General features: G+C 39.1%; 1 protein-coding gene across 1 annotated transcript in view; it reads right to left on the minus strand.

Annotated features, from left to right (window-relative positions):
• SOD3 (superoxide dismutase 3) overlaps window positions 1–14,812 on the minus strand; it is a 31,728-nt gene extending 16,916 nt beyond the window's left edge. The window contains exon 1 of the mRNA XM_053704091.1: window positions 14,684–14,812. The gene's annotated coding sequence lies outside the window, so the exon portion shown is untranslated. The remainder of the gene's footprint in view (window positions 1–14,683) is intronic.
• Between the last annotated feature and the right edge of the window lie 3,935 nt (window positions 14,813–18,747).

The raw sequence follows: 18,747 nt of genomic DNA on the forward strand, positions 1-18,747 counted from the left end.
CTGCACCTCGTCTCATTACTGCAAATCTGCATCTCATCTCATGTCACTCTCCCTCTTGCTTATACTAGCTGCTGGTGACATTTCCCCTAATCCTGGTCCCCAATGACTTCCTAGCCGTGCAAAAGCATGTGTACCCTTCCATATACTCAGAAAACAAAACTCTGGTAACCTTACTCACATTCCTCTTGTATCTAAAGCCACTACCCCCTTCACTTGTGCACTCTGGAACATTTGCTCTGTTTGCAACAAGCTCACTTCTATCCATTATCTCTTTATCTCCCGCTCCCTCGACCTTCTGGGTAACAGAAACCTGTCTCTCTCTCTTAGACACAGAATCCACCGCTGCTCTGTCACATGGGGGTCTCCACTTCAGCCACACTCCTAGGTCTGGTAATAGACAAGGAGGTGGTGAAGGTAGTTTACTTTCCTCTCATTGCACCTTTCAACAAATACATCCCATCTCTTCCCTCACATTTCCCTCATTCGAAACCCACATGATTTGCTTAATTTCTTCCCTCTCTATACGTGTTGCAGTCATATACCGACCCCCTGGCTCCTCAACTCAATCTCTAGATCACTTGGCTGCCTGGCTACCTTATTTCCTTTCCTCAGACACCCCTGCCCTCATTCTTGGTGACTTCAACCTCCCTCTTGACAATCCCACTGCCTCCTCTGCAAAACAACTGCAACTCACTTCCTCTCTCAGGTTGTCACAATGGACTGATTCTCCCACAAAGATGGTCACTCCCTTGACCTCATCTTTAGCTATCAATGAACTATTTCAAACTTCACAAACTCCCCTTTTCTTCTTTCTCACCACCATCTGACCACCATCTCCTCACTTGAAACATCACATCCCTCCCTTACAACTCTCCCTCCTTCTACTCCTCAAACCAAACTTCACAGAAGCATTATGTCATTAGATCAGGAACAGCTTGCTAATTCCCTTGAACCTCTCCTCTCATCCATCACCTCCTTTTCCTGCCATGACCAATCTATCTGCCACTATAATTCCACCCTTACATCGGTCCTTGACATTCTGGCCCCTCTTACCATAGCTCGTAAAAGTTCAGCTGACTTTCTCCACTACAAGTTCATCTTGAACTCCTACTACTCTGCCCTTAATCTTTATAAACAACATTACTTCTCTACTCTATACTCTTTCTTTAGACCCAAAACGTCTGTTCTCCACTTTCAATATTCTTCTCCGCTCACCCCCACCTCCTAATACAACTTCTCTCAAGATTTTGCCAGCTACTTCAATAACAAAATCGACTCCATCAGAAACGAAATCAGCTCTCAACATACTTCCATTCTCTCACCCCCTCAAACACTCACAATCAACCACAACCCACATAGCCATAAATTAAAATCTTTCTCCCCTGTTACTGAGGAAGATGTTTCTGCACTTATACTAGGCTCTCACCTCACTACCTGTCTCCTTGACCCTATCCCCTCACAGCTACTCCCTTCCCTCTCTTCTACCCGTACCCCTATACTCACACATATTTTCAACCTCTCCCTTAGCACCGGTATATTCCCCTCATCTCTAAAACATGCAATGGTCACACCTACCCTCAAAAAGTCTTCTCTCGATCCAATCTCCCCATCCAACTACTGCCCTATTTTCCTACTCCCTCTTGTCTCAAAGCAAGCTAGCATATGCATGCCTTTCCCATTTCCTTACATTAAACTCCCTCCTTGGCCCACTGCAATCTAGATTTCGTCCCCATCACTCCACAAAGACAGCAATCATTGAGGTTACCAACGACCTACTTACAGCAAAATCAAAAGGCCACTTCTCTGTGCTTATCCTCCTTGATCTGTCCGCAACCTTTGATACTGTTGACCACCCTCTTTTGCTCCAAACCATTCAATCCTTTGGCATTTGTGACACAGCCCTCTTGTGTTTCTCTTCCTACCTGTCTAACCTTACCTTTAGTGTAGCCTTCTCTGGGGCTTCCTCTGCCCCGTCACCACTTTCTGTCGGGGTACCGCAAGGCTCTGTCCTCAGTCCCCTTCTCTTCTCAATCTACACGTCATCATTAGGTTCCCTAATAAGGTCCCACGGGTTCCAATATCATTTGTAGCCGACGACACCCAAATCTACTTCTCTGCACCAGACCTATCTCCTTCCTTGTTAACCTGTGTCACTAACTGTCTTTCTCACATCTCTTCCTGGATGTCCTCTAACTACCTTAAGCTACATCTCTCCAAAACTGAGCTCCTTATTTTCCCCCTTCTTCCAAAATCTCCACTCCCAATCTATCTATAACAGACAACTCCATCATTACCCCTACCCCACATGCCCGATGTCTTGGGGTCACATTTGACTCAGATCTTTCTTTCGCTCCTCACATTCAGTCCTTGGCTTAATCCTGCCACTTCCACCTTAAAAACATCTCTAAAATTAGACATTTCCTTACACAAGACACAACTAAGATTTTAATCCACTCTCTCATCCTTTTCCGCCTTGACTACTGCAATTCTGTCCTCTCTGGTCTCCCTTGCTGCCACCTAGCTCCTTTATAATACATAATAAATGCCTCTGCCAAGCTCATCTTCCTTACACGTCGCTCTTCATCTGCTGCACCTCTCTGCCAATCCCTTCACTGGCTTCCTCTTGCATCCAGGATTAAACACACAATTCTGACTCTGACATACAAGGCCCTCATCTGCATTGCTCCCCCCAATATCTCCGACCTTGTCTCCAGATACTCTACCTCCCGTACCCTTCGCTCTGCTCATGACCTCCTTCTCTCCTCCTCTCTTGTTTCCTCCTCACATTCCCGCTTACAGGACTTCTCAGACTGGCTCCCATCTTGTGGAACTCTCTGCCTCACTCCACATGATTTTCCCCTAGATTTGAAAGTTTCAAGCGCTCCCTAAACACTCTACTGTTCAGGGATGCATACAACCTACACTAACCTTTCGTTATACCAGTTCCTCTCCTTCATTGCTATCCCCTTGAACCCCCAAATATTTTCTTTCATGATTCAGATAGAGAATACCATTTTAAACAACTTTCTAATTTACTTCTATTATCTAATTTGCTTCATTCTCTTGATATTCTTTCCTGAAAAGCATATCTAGATAGGCTCAATCGCTTCTGATTGGTGGCTGCACATAGATGCCTCATGTGATTGGCTCACCCGTGTGCATTGCTATTTCTTTAACTAAGGATATCTAAAGAATGAAGCAAATTAGATAATAGAAGTAAATTGGAATGTTGTTTAAAATTGTATTTTCTGTCTAAATTATGAAAGAAAAAATTTGGGTTTAATGTCCCTTTAAGCCTAAGAGCCCAGCTGTTTGTAGATCACCTTCTTAAGAGCTGACTACAACAGTGCGACTCTTGGCAGGCCCCTCTACCCATTTGATCCCTATAAATGTTTCCTTGTATACCACCTATGTTTATAGCTCTGCAGAATTTGTTGGTGCTCTACAAATAACCGATAATAATAATATTTAGTGGTCATTTAACCCTCTGGTACCAGTGCTTGTGTACATTGACCAGACACAATGCAGGTTATAGCGAGTAAAATTTTTTTTACAATCATGTGGAAAAGCTGCAAATATAGATTCAAATATCTTTTCCAATAATCAAGTCTATCAATCTATCGGCAAATATTGAGTCTTTTGACACCCCGCAGTGGAAAGCTGTTGATAGTGCAGGATATGCTATCAATATCAAGGGCCCGAGCTAACAAAAGTGCACAATCTGATATCCATGAAGTCCATGATGAAAAAAAGTTTTACCATATAATTTTAGTGAGGATATGTTTATAGCACGCCCTATATATAATGGATAGCGCGAACACTCGCTTGGATTACAAGTGGTGAATTATGTGTTGCACTTGAGCTCTAAAAAAATTCAGGCCAACAAGAGATCTGAAATACAGTGTTAGGGCTAGAATAAAAGTATAACCAAACATATTCAATAAAGTATTACACTCATATTTATACATAAAAATATATACAATTTTCATTAAAAAAAAATGTAAAATGTGTTTAAAAGGGATTTAGTTTATGACAATGTGTTTATATATATATTATATATATATTTAAAATGTATACTGAGTGAAAAACAAAGCTATTTCTACTATTTCTAAATGCACCTTTGGCTTAGTGAACATTCGGGTTAGTGTCTAAGCGAAAGCCAGAAGCTGAGAATTCTGTAGTGCCCCTAGAAGTCTATTGAGTGAGTGATTTAGGGCAGCTGTGCAATCCGACTTCTAAATTTTAGCACACCAGAGGATTTCAATCGATTGCTAACATTTTACTCTCAACTTGTAACATGAGCGTAAGAATAAAAGCACTATTGATTTAACTTGAGCAGTGTTAATGCTCAATAGTGCTTATATGTTTGCACTTCACTTGTAATCTCTGCTAGTCTGGATTTGTACCCCTTAGAATAAGTAAACCTTCCTGGTGTCTGGTGGATAACATGGAAAAAACATTTCCCTTCTAGATACCAGGTATTATAAGAAAGACCCCCTAGAAAGTAGATATATATTACTGATGTAAAGGGAGTTTAAACATCTGTTCTGTGTATATTACTAGTAGAAAGGGTTTAAATTGCTTCTATGTATGTAAGTTGTTATCAGCAAAGGGTTACACCCCCTTTTGTATATGTGTAACTAGAAGGAAAGTGGTTAAAATCCTTGCTGTGTGTGTTACTATCAGACGGGGTTAAACAATAGAAAAAAAAAAAGAAAAAAAAAAGGGGTCATAGCAGTCCAAATAATAAAAATAAAAAAAAGTTTATTTGAACCTCGTTTAAAAAAACATAATAGGCAGGCTCCCAAACAGAGGGTAGAGAGAAAAAAAGAGTCTGACCAGTTTCGGTCCCACAGACCGTAGTCATAGACATAAAAGTGTAGCACAGGTGTACATAATTTAAAACCAGAAAACCACTCCTATTGATGGTACCTTAACAATCTCATTAACCCTATAAATGCAAAACATTAAATTTTAAAAGTTTTGAAAATTTTGAAGACGGACAATGTTTAAGAAAAAGAGGGGTAAGAAGACATAATAAGATACTGTACATAAGAAAATGCAATATAATACAATGGTAAACATATAATGTATACAAAATCAGATCACTTATTCGTGAATATATAGATATATGTATACACATGCATAAGGAGATACATAAGAATGTGCAATACAATGCTAACAATGCAATGGTAGACAAATAATTTATACAAAACCAGATCACATCTTAGTGGATATATGGGCATATGTATACAGTGGGGAAAAAAAGTATTTATTCAGCCACCAATTGTGCAAGTTCTCCCACTTAAGAAAATGAGAGAGGCCTGTAATTTTCATCATAGGTATACCTCAACTATGAGAGACAAAATGTGGAAACAAATCCAGACAATCACATTGTCTGATTTGGAAAGAATTTATTTGCAAATTATGGTGGAAAATAAGTATTTGGTCAATATCAAAAGTTCATCTCAATAAAAAGTTCATCTCAATACTTTGTTATATATCCTTTGTTGGCAATGACAGAGGTAAAATGTTTTCTGTAAGTCTTCACAAGGTTGTCACACACTGTTGCTGGTATGTTGACCCATTCCTGCATGCAGATCTCCTCTAGAGCAGTGATGTTTTGGGGTTGTCGCTGGGCAACACAGACTTTCAACTCCCTCCAAAGGTTTTCTGTGGGGTTGAGATCTGGAGACTGGCTAGGCCACTCCAGGACCTTGAAATGCTTCTTACGAAGCCACTCCTTCGTTGCCCGGGCGGTGTGTTTGGGATCATTGTCATGCTGAAAGACCCAGCCACGTTTCATCTTCAATGCCCTTGCTGATGAAAGGAGGTTTGCACTCAAAATCTCACGATACATGGCACCATTTGTTATTTCATGTACACGGATCAGTCGTCCTGTTCCCTTTGCAGAGAAACAGCCCCAAAGCATGATGTTGCCACCCCATGCTTCACAGTAGGTATGGTGTTCTCTCTCCTCCAAACACAACAAGTTGTGTTTCTACCAAACAGTTCTACTTTGGTTTCATCTGACCATATGACATTCTCCCAATCCGCTTCTGGTTCATCCAAATGCTCTCTAGCATACTTCAGACGGGCCCGGATATGTACTGGCTTAAGCAGGGGGACACGTCTGGCACTGCAGGATCTGAGTCCCTGGCTTCGTAGTGTGTTACTGATGGTAGCCTTTGTTACGTTGGTCCCAGCTCTCTGCAGGTCATTCACTAGGTCCCCCCATGTGGTTCTGGGATGTTTGCTCACCGTTCTTGTCATCATTTTGACTCCACGGGTGAGATCTTGCGTGGAGCCCCAGATCGAGGGAAATTATCAGTGGTCTTGTATGTCTTCCATTTTCTAATTATTGCTCCCACAGTTGATTTCTTCACACCAAACTGCTTGCCTATTGCAGATTAAGTCTTCCCAGCCTGGTGCAGGTCTACAATTTTGTTTCTGGTGTCCTTCGACAGCTCTTTGGTCTTCACCATAGTGGAGTTTGGAATGTGACTGTTTGAGGTTGTGGACAGGTGTCTTTTATACTGATAACAAGTTCAAACAGGTGCAATTAATACAGGTAATGAGTGGAGGACAGAGGAGCATCTTAAAGAAGAAGATACAGGTCTGTGAGAGCCAGAAATCTTGCTTGTTTGTAGGTGACCAAATACTTATTTTCCACCATAATTTGCAAATAAATTCTTTCCAAATCAGACAATGTAATTGTCTGGATTTGTTTCCACATTTTGACTCTCATAGTTGAGGTATACCTATGATGAAAATTACAAGCCTCTCTCATCTTCTTAAGTGGTAGAACTTGCACAATTGGTGGCTGACTAAATACTTTTTTGCCCCACTGTATGTATATATGATGAAAATAGTGAAGTGCTCATTATCTAAATGATAACCAGTGTGGATTTCAGTTCAACTTTGAGTAAAATAAGACCTGTATTGACTATTTGGACATTACCCTCAATGCAGATATTACCAACAGGAGAGTATTTTCTACCTTATAGGAAACCTATTTCTGGCAATTCCCTTTTGCATGCCCGCAGTGGCCATCCTCAACATGTTTTTAAGTAATAGCAAAAGGGCAGTTTATGCGGGTCAAGCGCAATTTCTCTAATGATTGTGATTTCTTGCTGGAAAGTAGAGATCTAACTAGACGTCTCCAGAACAGGGGATATCCTAAGAAAACTGTTGAGAGAGCTTTCATGAAATTCTTAAGATGAATAGGGGTGATTTGTTTATTCCCAAAACAAAAAAAGATCAAGGTTCTCCCATTGAAGGGAAACATAAACCTTTGTTCATTACGGCTTACTCTAATCCGTATAATCAGGTGTGTTCTATCATTAAGAGGAACTTGCCTATACTCATGGGCGATAGACAATTACATCAGTCTATAGAGGACGGCTGTGGTTTTGTCTACAGGAAGAATCTCTCTCTTGGTAATTTACTATCCCCAGTCTGCTCAGAAGTGATGGATCCAGGAGTTCTTGGTTGCATTTTAAAGGGACCTTTAAATGTGGCAAAAAATCTTGTAGGTCCTGTGACCATATGAATGTTTCCACTACTTTTGGATCTGCCACTACTTCAAAGACTTTTGAGACTAGAGGCTTTGTGAAGTGCAGAAACAAGTTTGTGATTTAGCTTGTGAATGTGTTAATTGCTCCAAGCAATACGTTGGTAGAACTACTAGAGAGGTGGGTACCCGTATTAGGGAGCACCTCTCATATATTATGAATGAAACAGCTGTATCTGCTCTATCTAGGCATTTTTTGGAGGTACATGGTGGGAGTGTGAATTACATCAGGTGGCAGGCTATTGAACAGATCATGAAGCCACCAAGGGGTGGTGATAAATTCCAGATCGTATGTAGACAGGAGATTTACTGGATACATAGATTAAATAGTCTGTCACCTGTGGGATTCAACTCCGAATTTGATATCATAAATTACTGGCATAGATGAGGTTCTATTTGGGATCAGGTTTGTTCAATTCTTAACTGGTTGAATCCCCTTTTGTTCAATATTCATCAGTATCAGTCTACCGTTATTATTATGGTTGTTTATTTGGTGTTTTGTACACCATTTTCCTCTCTTGTTATATTTATGTGGCCTGTTTAGCTTTATGGTATTGGTTTTATACTTAGACACTGGGGTTTTTTATTATGATTCACTTGTCTGTTTATTTATCTGTGACATGCCTCTGTATGTGATTTTCCATTACCAACTTTATGGTTCTATATGTTTGTTTGGTTGTTTTCTTCCATTCCCTGTAGATATGTACATTATATCCTTCACTATTTTCATCATATATACATATACATATGCCCATATATCAACTAAAATGTGATCTGGCTTTGTATAAATTATTTGTCTACCATTGCATTGTTTTGCGTTGTATTGCACATCCTTATTTATCTCCTTATGCATATGTATACAAATATCTATATATTCACGAATAAGTGATCGGGTTTTGTATATATTATATGTTTACCATTGTATTGTATTGTATTGTACCTTGTGCATTTCCTTCTTATGTCTTTTTACCCCTCTTTTTCTTAAACATTGTCAATCTTCAAAATATTCAAAACTTTTAAAATTTACTGTTTTGCATTTATAGGGTTAATGGGATTGTTAAGGTACCCCCAATAGGAGTGGTTTTCTGGTTTTAAATTATGTACACCTGTGCTACACTTTTATGTCTATGAATACGGTCTGTGGGACCGAAACCGGCCAGACTCTTTTTTTCTCTCTACCCTCTGTTTGGGAGCCTGCCTATTATGTTTTTTTAACGATGTTCAAATAAACTTTTTTGATTTTTATTATTTGGACTGCTATGACCCCCTTTTTTTTCTATTTACTTATCTTGGAGTACTGGGACTCCTCTAACTTTTGTAGCGGTCCTGTTCTAATCGTCTATGGAAGTTGCTTATTCACACAGACTACCCTGGAGCCTGTGACGTCATCTCTGAGCTGAGCAGCGTGCGACTGATTGCGGAGAGTGTCTTGCCAAGCGGATCCCCGGAGTGTGGAGTAAGAAAGGAACTTGGAATTTCATTGACCGCATTGAAGTCTCCTGGAGTACTTTTGCAGCTGAGGACCCAGCCCCATACCAGATCTTTTCCATTACAGCTAAGACTAGGACTTGCATCATTGCTACCTTACATCTGCCTGGATTTATGCTACCTCTGTAGTCTAACACATAGTGTTCTTTGATCTGGGCTCCTGGCTTGTTATTTAAGGGCAGGAGAGGCCAAGCCCTCAGTCCCCGTTAGCCCCAGGTGTGTTGTAGCCCTGCATATGCTCATCACTGTTTGAAAGCACACTGCATGTTGCGAGTTTGTAATGGCTCAGAGGCAATTGATTATATTTGTATGTTAAATTCTGTGTTATACATAAGATGTTTTGGCTTTTATCCTAGGGAGATTGTTTGTCTCCACATTTTTTGTCAATAGAAAAAAAATAAAATATATATATATATATATATATATATATATATATATATATATAACAGTCCCAGAGCTCTGCACTCACTGTAACAAATAGGCAGCAGGTGCCCGGGGTGCATCTAAAGAGAACATATAAACAAAAAAAGAGAGACGCACTCGCCGGGTCTTAGCAAATTAGTGTGTTTAATACACCATAACAAGTAGTGACGTTTCGGGGTAGTTAGCCCCGTCCTACTTGTTACGGTGTATTAAACACACTAATTTGCTAAGACCCGGCGAGTGCGTCTCTGTTTGTTTTTTGTTGTTTATATATATATATATATATATATATTTTATAGGTACTGGAATACAGCTGTCAGTATCTAAGATCATGGACACTAGTTAGAGGGGGAGGGTTAGAGAGTTGTTTGGGAGGGATCAGGGTGGTTGGAGGGTAAGGGGGGATCCTACACTGCAGAAAATAGAAAATAGCCATGTATGTCGGCTTTTTCTGAACAAAGGGGATCACAGAGAAGCTTTTACAATCATTTGTGCCATAATTTCAGTAAGAAAAACAAAATTTGTGGAAACTTTTTTATATGATCGGCTGTGAAATAGAGGCATGAAATATACTGAAATGGACCTAGATCAATACCTTGGGTTGGACTTAAAAATATATATTTAGTTTTGACAGGTAAATAAAAAAACAAGGCTCTATTTCAGTTTAAATGGAGTGATAATAAAAATGCTAAAAAAAATTCGGTATTTTGGGCAAGTTATTTTCTGAAAAGTACTGATAGTGAAGGGGTTAAGTCAATTTTTGTAGTTTTGATATACAAATCCATGCCAGTTAATATTTGTTTTACTTTACATTAATTCTCACTGAGAATAACTGGTTTAAACAGAATGGTTCTGGAATGTTATGATCATAGTTAGCCAACATGAACACATCCTATTATTTCAGTCTGCTTACAATTATCCAAACTAAAGAAACACTTTGAGATTATAATCTAGAATGTCTAATTATGAGCAGTAAAACAGCCTTAAAAGCATATGGGAGACATGCTGGGTAGCTGGTCTACAGATGGCATTGTCTGCTCATTATAAATGGCTACAAAATTGCCCTAGTCTAATTAAAACAAAATACATACAAGCTTAGGAGACCGACCTCTCACTGGACCTTAGCGATAAGAACTGGAGCGACGCCATCAGATTTCCATGGGAAACTATCCACTGCACCACTCTATTTCAGCTGTTTTACAATATTTTAACCAACAGCACTTAGTCCTATTGAAATTACACAGAATATTCCCGACTGCCCCACCGATATGTTGGAGAGGTTGTGACTTGGTTGGAGACCATTTATATATATGGTAGCATTGTCCCAAGATTATACCTTTATGGCTTAAGATTCAGCAATTATGTCATAAATGGGACCTTGTAGATAACCTCACCCTGGCTCTGTTACACTTATATCTAAAAAAGATCCCAAAGTATAAGAGACAGTTATTAATATATAGTCTCATGGCGACCAAACTCTCCATAGCCAAATGTTGGAAGCAACAGACCCTACCTTAAAAGGCTTAAATATTTAAAGATAATGGAAGCATATGTTTACAATTCTAAACTTCAATCTGATCTTTACTATTATATTTGGGAACCTTGGGAAGCAACAGATGGAGAGAGCTCCCTAATTTCTTTTTAGACTATTTTGAAGTAGTGCAGATCTTTTTTAAAGCCTGACCATTATTGAGACGGGTGGTAGGAGACGAGAGAGAGAACCATTAAATGTATTGACACTACTCTTGGATAATTAATAGTAAGACATTGTAATCATAACTCACAGTAGAATTTGTTAATACAGTTTATATATACATATTCAACTATGTATCTCTATGTATAACTTTATTTTCACTGTTAAGATATTTTCATGTGTATCTGTAGAGAGCTATAGATAAAGCTTTGAAATTTAAAAAAAGAAAAAATAGTCTGAAAAGCAAATTCTGAAACCTAAGTTTCTTTAACCCCTTAACGACCAAGGACGTACGCTACACGTCCTCAAAAAAAATACACTTAATGACCGAGGACGTGTGGCGTACGTCCTTGGTCTGGAAAGCAGCTGGAAGCGATCCTGCTCGCTTCCAGCTGCTTTCCGGTTATTGCAGTGATGCCTCGATATGGAGGCATCCTGCAATAACCCCCCTTGGCCATCCGATGCAGAGAGAGCCACTCTGGGGCCCTCTCTGCACCGGACATCGATGGCCGGTATCGTTGGTGGGTGGGAGCTTACGTGGGAGGCGGGTGGGCGGCCATCAATGTTGTGTATGGAGTGGAGGGGGGCGGGATCGGGGGCGGGACCCACGGGGGCGCGCACGGGGGCGCGCGCATGCACGGGGGTTGGAGGGCGGGCGCGTGCACAGGGCGGGAGCGGGTGGGAACCGCTACACTACAGAAAAACATAAAGTAAAAAGTATAAATATAATCTAAGGGATCTGGAAGGGGTGGGGGGTTGGTCTTGGTGGTGGGGAAAGCTACACTACAGAAAATGGCTTTTTTTTTAATAAAATGGCAAATTTTTTGCAAAACTGGGTACTGGCAGACAGCTGCCAGTACCCAAGATGGCGCCCATTAAGGCAGAGGGGAAGGGTTAGAGAGCTGTTAGGTGGGGGATCAGTGAGGTTGGGGTCTAAGGGGGGATCATACACATCAGCATATGTAAATATGCTTTTTTTTTTTTTTTTAAATGGCCAAATACCTTTTATTTTAGTACTGGCAGAGTTTCTGCCAGTACTTAAGATGGCGGGGACAATTGTGGGGTGGGGGAGGGAAGAGAGCTGTTTGGGAGGGATCAGGGGGTCTGATGTTTCAGGTGGGAGGCTGAGCTCTACACTAAAGATAAAATTAACCCTGCAAGCTCCCTACAAGCTACATAATTAACCCCTTCACTGCTAGCCATAATACACGTGTGATGCGCAGCGGCATTTAGAGGCCTTCTAATTACCAAAAAGCAATGCCAAAGCCATATATGTCTGCTATTTCTGAACAAAGGGGATCCCAGAGAAGCATTTACAACCATTTGTGCCATAATTGCACAAGCTGTTTGTAAATAATTTCAGTGAGAAACCTAAAATTGAGAAAAATTTAACTTTTTTTTTTAATTTGATCGCATTTGGCGGTGAAATGGTGGCATAAAATATACCAAAATTGGCCTAGATCAATACTTGGGGTTGTCTACTACACTACACTAAAGCTAAAACTATCCCAAAAAGCTCCCTACATGCTCCCTAATTAACCCCTTCACTGCTGGGCATAATACACGTGTGGTGCACAGTGGCATTTAGCGGCCTTCTAATTACCAAAAAGCAACGCCAAAGTCATATATGTCTGCTATTTCTGAACAAAGGGGATCCCAGATAAGAATTTACAACAATTTATGCCATAATTGCACAAGCTGTTTGTAAATAATTTAAGTTAGAAACCAAAAGTTTGTGAAAAAATTTGTGAAAAGTGAACGATTTTTTGTATTTGATTGCATTTGGCGGTGAAATGGTGGCATGAAATATACCAAAATGGGCCTAGATCAATACTTTGGGTTGTCTACTAAAAGAAAATATATACATGTCAATGGATATTCAGAGATTCCTGAAAGATATCAGTGTTCTAATGTAACTAGCGCTAATTTTGAAAAGAAATGGTTTGGAAATAGCAAAGTGCTACTTGTATTTATGGCCCTATAGTTTACAAAAAAAGCAAAGAACATGTAAACATTGGGTATTTCTAAATTCAGGACAAAATTTAGAAACTATTTAGCATGGGTGTTTTTTTGTGGTTGTAGATGTGTAACAGATTTTGGGGGTCAAAGTTAGAAAAAGTGTGTTTTTTTCCATTTTTTCCTCATATTTTATATTTTTTTTTATAGTAAATTATAAGATATGATGAAAATAATGGTATCTTTAGAAAGTCCATTTAATGGCGAGAAAATCGGTATATAATATGTGTGGGTACAGTAAATGAGTAAGAGGAAAATTACAGCTAAACACAAACACCTCAAAAATGTAAAAATAGCCTTGGTCCCAAACGGACAGAAAATGGAAAAGTGCTGTGGTCATTAAGGGGTTAATGCTGCATATTGCTTCAACCAACTACATATTAGGCAGTGGCTGCTTAGGGCAGTGGACAAACTAATTTACTAGTCCAATTAATGGAAATAAGATAAACATACAAGAGTTTTCAAGTTGTTTTTCAAAGTGACTGTTTTAAATACTTTTTACTTTTATTTTGTATGTAGGCATGGCATTTTTAAATTCTGTATATATATATATATATATATATATATATATATTTGTAGAAATAAGCACTCACTGGTCTTCTGCCATCCGTGACAAAATTCTTTATTAAATGTGACGTTTCATTTAATTATATTAAAGCACCCTGGCGGATATTGTTTGATGGTGGGAGTGCATAAACATTATCAGCCATATATATATAAACATTGCAATAATGCCCCTTGAAAAATATAGCAGCAAGAATGCAGCTGTATATGTGTGTGTAAAAATCATTACAAACATTTCATTACAGAAGTCACAATGGAGTTTTATTTTCACTCATAGAGCTCACTGTCCTGAAAGAGGGAAAAATTAGTCGAGTGTGATCTCAAAAGGAAATGGTTGAATAACTCTGTACTAAACTGTTAGTTGCTTTTAGTTACAGTCATTAATAGTGTGTTTTTAAAAAAAAATGTAACATAGCTCAACAAACATACACTTACATTTCAATATCTTTTATCTCTATATCAATTATAAAAACACTAAAAGAAGTTTATTAATAAGCAAACACATAATACAGATATTTATTTTATATAGTTGTATAGGAAGAAGAAAAAAATATTGCCATGTGTTTTTTAATTCGTTTAAGTATTTTGCTAAATTAAAACTTTATGGGTAAAAAATGAAATGGATGGTGTTAAAATATTATTTCCACATTAATGTTATTGGGATTTGAAACAGTCACAAAATTCAAGAAAAATACTTGTATTTCTAGGTTATTGCTTATGATATATCTCAGATTGTTTGTCTCTCTGCTTAACCCCCCCCCCCCGCAAAGTCTTATGTTAACATTTCCTTTCATAACTAACCACCTGCTCCTAATAGCAATATTTATTTTTAATACAGAATAAATTATATGCTTCTTAACTTTAAAATCTATGAATTTCTAAACTCTTAAAGCCTAAATATTTTTCCAAAAAGAGTATAGAATTACCTGTCTCACTCGTTAGTATCAGGGAATCCTCTGTTTAATTAGATACTTCAGATGAAAGAGCCTGGATTCCAGCAGAAGAACTGAAGGCAATAATGGCTTGTTTTGCAATGCTTTGGTAATAATATACTCGGGGAGGGATCAGGACCGAGAGAAAAAAATGGGCAGAGAGAACAAACATTCCAGTCAACTTGTTACTGGAACTTGTTCATGCTCATCACTGTTGCATAACCTACATTCAGCATTTTATTCCACATCAGTAATATGTGCCACTTTGTTATTTCATAACTTGACTACGATTTTGGGAAAGTGATGAAAAACTATAGTATTAACTATTAGTAAAACTATTACTAAGAGGACTTAAAATGCATTTTCTCTCTCTTTTTTAGGAAAACATTTTATTAACACATTATTAATAAATACTTTAATATCCTAAGGGATACTATGCACATTTAGTTGTGATTTTAGTGGGGTTTAGGATGCTACCCACCCCATATTCCTTAATCTAATTCCCTTAAACCTCAAAGATGTCAGCTGACAGGAATTTGCAGTGTGGAGTACTCTAGTATTTTATGCAGAGTAAGGAATAGTTTGGGCTCGCTTTATCAATCAAGGACGGACAGGGGAGTACATATTCGCCCCTGTCTGCCCGAGCTCTCCTCTCGCGGGCAGCAAGCCGCAGCTGGAATTTAACATTGCACACGAGCACTATTTTGCGCTCTTGTGCAGTCCTGCCCGCGCACTGCCAATCACGTGCAGGCAGGAGCTGTCAATCTCCCCGGTGAGAACCTGCAGTCATAGGGAGGAGGCTGATATATCGAGCCCTTTGTAGCAGATGAAGAGGCCTATTTATCAAAGGTCTGTCGGACCTAATCTGATAGTGCGGATCAGGTCCAACAGACATCGCCGAATGCGGAGAGCAAACGCTCTCCATATTCAGCATTGCACCGGCAGCTCTTGTGAGCTGCTGGTGCAACGCCGCCCCCTGCAGACTCGCGGCCAATGGGTGTCAATCAACCTGATCATACTCGATCGGGTTGAATTGTGTTGATCTCTGTCTGCCTCATCAGAACAGGTGGACAGGTTATGGAGCAGCGGTCTTTAGACCTCTGCTCCATAATTTGCGTTTCTGGTGAGTCTGAAGACTTGCCAGAAACACGGGCCCTGGAGCTTGATAAATGGGCCTCGAAGTCTCACACCAGTACTCCTTACACCCTTGGTATATAGTATTATGGTCAAATCCTGAACCCACAAACTGTAAACCCTGTTTATATTGCATGACAAATTAACATAATAAGTAAACATATTTTTGTTTAATTTATGAATACTAAGGCATATCCAGTTTACTCTCTGCAAAACTCACAAGCATGCAGCCCCCCCCTCCTCCATTTGGTAAAATGATTGTTCTATTCTATTAGACCTAGTTTTCAAAGACTATATTAAACAGTTTTAATATTTTTCTATACTGTATATATTTAGACTATTTCACACCACTAGAATGGTCATAGCCCCTCCCCTCTTGATCGGTTCAATTTTTGGCCAAATGACTATGCGTGCTCACTTTAATCTGGGGTTTATGTATGTATACAATTCTCCTTCACGTTTATTAGCTCTTAAAGTCCACAAATACATAGAAATACATAGCTTTGCACCAAATCTTCAGTGTTAAAAATTTTTTTGACACAAACATTGTGATTATACCAAAGGAGTTTGACAAAAAAAACAACATCAGGGTACACCGTTTGTTTGTCATCATTTCACATAATTTAAAGATATTTAAACAACCCATCAATGCACTAGGAAAACCAGCAGTATGATTGGTTGTATAGAAAGAGACAGTAGCGGTGGAAAAGTGAGGTACCTGTGCTATGTTATAGTTAGTCAGAACTGATATAGAATACAATGCAGTTATGGAAACCATCTCCATAATGACATATAATGGAGACGATTTATTAAGGCCCGAATGAACCTTTTTCCGCGCGAGCCTTTAGGCTTGCAAGAAACAGGAGTTAAGAAGCATCGGATATGATCGGGTTGATTGACACCCCCTTCTAGCGGCCGATTGGCCACGAATGTGCAGGAGCAGCATTGCAAAAGCATTTCACTAGAAATGCTTGTGCAATGATAAATGCCGACAGTGTATGCTGTCAGCATTTATCGATGTGCGGTGGACATGATCCGCTAATCGGCCCCATAAACTAAAACTGTTCAGGCTGCTAGAACAAAACTTACAGAGAATGACCCGACAGCCTTGATATGAATAATTTGGAGTAAACTAGAAGGTGATGGAGCAATATGACATAATTGTGTAAATGTATTCAATAAAGCTCAAGTCGACTCTTCATTAGAGATGAATAATTTGAGTCATGAAACAGGTTGTCGCAAGGATTGATCCAGCTTTAGAAAATGCTTATACCAGATAGGCCTTTTGGTTTTCAAGTCAAACTCTATTCTAGATATAGATAGCACATACAAAATACAGCTGCACACTGTGTAGGATTTTAACCCTAAAAACACCGATTAGAGTAATTAGCATAATAGATTATCTAACATTACAAAAAAGTAGCCGTGTCCATACCTACCGATATCAAAAGCACATTCATTGATCAATAAAGCATCAGTCAAATGGAGTAGTTCAGTAGGTGTAGCACAAAGCAATATAATATATAGCAAGTAGCATGGCATCTGACATATTGTAAGGAGTCTTGGGGTGTCATAAAAGGCTGATCAGTGATTAGAAATGTACTCTTTTATTAAAGGGACAGTCTACACCTAAATTGTTATTGTTTAACTAACTAGATAACGCCTTTGCACCCATTCCCCAGCTTTGCACAACCAACATTGTTATATTATTATACTTTATAACATTTAAACCTCTACATTTCTGCCTGTTTTTAAGCCACTACAGACAGCCTCTTATCACATTCTTTTTTATTAGCTTTTCAAACGAGATTGCTAGTTCATGTGGGCTATATAGATAACATTGTGATCTCTCCCGTGGAGTTGTGCATGACACAGTACTAATTGGCTGAAATGCAAGTCAATAGATAATATATAAATAGCCATGTGATAAGGGCACTGTCAGAAGAGGCTTAGATACAAAGTAAACACAGAGGTTAAAAGTATAGTAAGTGTTGGTTATGCAAAACTGGGGAATGGGTAATAAAGGGATTCTATCGACTAAATTACGAGTATTGCGTCAGAGGCTATGCGGTGCTAACGAGCAGTTTATGCTCACCGCTCACTTACAGACAGCGCTGGTATTATGGGTTTTTACAAACCAGACAAGAAGTGAGCGTTGAGCAAAATTTTGCTCATTACCGCACTCCAATACCATCGCTGCTTAAGTCAGCAGTGATCTGGTGTAACGTGCTTGTGCACAATTTCCCCATAAGAATCAATTGGGAGAGCCGGCTGAAAAAAGTCTAACACCTGCAAAAAAGCAGCGTAATGCTCCTTAACGCAGCCCCATTGATTCCTATGGGGAAATACATTTTATGTCTACACCTAACACTCTAACATGAACCCCGAGTCTAAACACCCCTTATCTTACACTTATTAACCCCTAATCTGCCGCTCCAGACACCGCCACCACCTACATTATACTTATGAACCCCTAATCTGCTGCTCCCAACATCGCTGATCCCTACATTATATTTATTAACCCCTACTCTGCGGCCCCCAATGTCGCCGCCACCTACCTACACTTATTAACCCCTAATCTGCCGCCCCCAACGTCGCCGCCACTATAATAAACATATTAACACCTAAACCGCCGCACTCCCGCCTCACAAACATTAGTTAAATATTATTAACCCCTAATCTGCTGGCCCTAACATCGCCGCCACCTACCTACATTTATTAACCCCTAATCTGCCGCCCCCAAAGTCGCCGCCATTATACTAAATATATTAACCCCTAAACCTAAGTCTAACCCTAATCCTAACACCCTCCTAACTTAAATAGAATTAAAAAATAAAAATTCCTATCATTAACTACATTATTCCTATTTAAAACTAAATACCTATAAAATAAACTCTAAGCTAGCTACAATATAACTAATAATT

Source organism: Bombina bombina, chromosome 2, assembly GCF_027579735.1.
Source record: "Bombina bombina isolate aBomBom1 chromosome 2, aBomBom1.pri, whole genome shotgun sequence".
In the NCBI taxonomy this organism is placed as follows: Eukaryota; Metazoa; Chordata; class Amphibia; order Anura; family Bombinatoridae; genus Bombina; species Bombina bombina.